Raw genomic sequence first — 1,996 nt, 5'->3', positions numbered from 1 at the left:
GGCGAGGCCATTGCAGGTGCCCCCCATGGATCAACTGCAGCCGTGAAAAGCGCCGAAGGAGCAGCGGCAGGGTTGACCATGGGCCTGGCGGGAGCCACCATCAAGGATCCAGGAGAAAGCGGATCCGGCGAGGACACTGCAGGTGCTGCCAGCTTATCCTTGCAGGACACGAACCTGGTCTTGGCCGATGATGCCAGCACATCCTCGACGGGGGCAGATGGTCCAGAGAGCAGCATGAGCATGGTGTTGCCAGTTGCAGTCACAACCAGCAAGCCTGCTGCTGGAAGAGCTGAAGGGAAGGTCGCAGACCCCGTGGTCTCCACCTTGCAGACCGAAGGCTACATGTCTGAACGGGATGGAAGCCAGAAGGGCTTCCACCCCAGGGATGAAGCCTGGAGAGAAAAAAAGAAAAGAAGGACACGTCTTCATCGAGGAAAAGTTCCCATCACCGCAGGACACGTGAAGGTCACCACAGGACAGGAGGGGACAAGACCCAGAAATCATCCTCCCACTGGTCCTCATCTGGCCATGGAAACTCCAAAGTTGACAAAGGACGGGAGGACAGCTCGCAAACTGAGGAACAGCCAGTCCGCCACCAGTTCAGGGACTCTAAGTAAGACATCCAGTAAGATCCTCTCCTTCTTTAGGAGCTTCAGAGTCATTCCTGGTTCAGAAACAAGGCTCACACATGACCATTGAGAGGCAGACAAAGCCCCGGTTGGCTTCCATGTTTAGCACACATTTGCTAAAAGGGGAGAAAAAAACAAGGACATGATAAACACAAAATTCACAATACTGGATTTCTGTAGGGTCAAAACAAGGGAGGGATGGTCTGGGAGGAAAAGCTATTATGCAAAGCGGTATGTCCATGGGAATGTATTATCGTTTCCATTTTATTTTAACGTCTCTGACATCAGGATGATTCTTATACTGCTGTCAGCCAAGTGGCAGTCACTGCCTTAGAAATATCTCAACCAATTTGTTTCACTGTTGTTTTCCTTTCAATATATGCACAAGAGATGGATGACAAAGTCTGAAAGATATCTTTCAAGAACTATAACATAAAGAAACTAAGGGACATAAATACTCACTATCCAGGAACACAAGAAAGGTTTAGATATATTGCTAAGGAATAACAGAATAATCCAAAATGCTCTGTACTGATGAACTATGCAAATTATGTATGCATGTGGAAAGCGATTCTAAAAATAAAAAAAATCATAAATGAGATTATGAAATCTCATTTCATACTGAGATTATGCATTTTTAAATGTCCATCATAAAAAAGTCTTTCCAGTTTAAAAAAAAGTTGTAAATAAATTTCATGAGTCCATGAAAATCATTAAATTGTTAACAACACTTGATGACAGTTGGATTAGAGTAACTGTTGATAACAGTTAACAACCGTCGGATTTGAGAAGAATGCCTCTGAGAACCATGTGTGTTTTTTGTTTTGCGGTTTTTTTTTTTTTTGCGGTATGCGGGCCTCTCGCTGCTGTGGCCTCTCCCATTGCGGAGCACAGGCTCCGGACGCACAGGCTCAGCGGCCATGGCTCACGGGCCCAGCGGCTCCACGGCATGTAGGATCTTCCCGGACAGGGACACGAACCCGTGCCCCCTGCATCGGCAGGCGGACTCCCAACCACTGCGCCACCAGGGAAGCCCCATGTGTCTTTGTATGAACCGGGGAGTCATCTGCTAGCCTTGCAATTCTCTGCTCATTCCCTTCTGTGACAACAGGGTCTACTAGGATGGAAGTTGGGTTTCCAGTAAAACTTAGGGACTTTCTCTGCAGAGCAAATTAAGTGGTAGAGGTGGAGGAGGTGAGAAATAAGATACGGATTCTGGGAGGAGTGGTAGCTTGGGAGGATGAGAGGAAGCCCTTCTCAGTTGCTCTGGTGGGTGGCTGGAAAATCCCATCTTGTGATTTCCGATACACAAAGACCAATAGATTGTGGGGATCAATGTGTCCTGGGAGTTACCTCTTGAAGCAGTG

The sequence above is a fragment of the Mesoplodon bidens genome, assembly GCF_964165515.1.
Source record: "Mesoplodon bidens genome assembly, contig: HAP1_SCAFFOLD_562, whole genome shotgun sequence".
NCBI lineage: Eukaryota > Metazoa > Chordata > Mammalia > Artiodactyla > Ziphiidae > Mesoplodon > Mesoplodon bidens.
The sequence above is the reverse complement of the archived record's forward strand: the minus strand, read 5'-3'. Positions refer to the sequence as shown.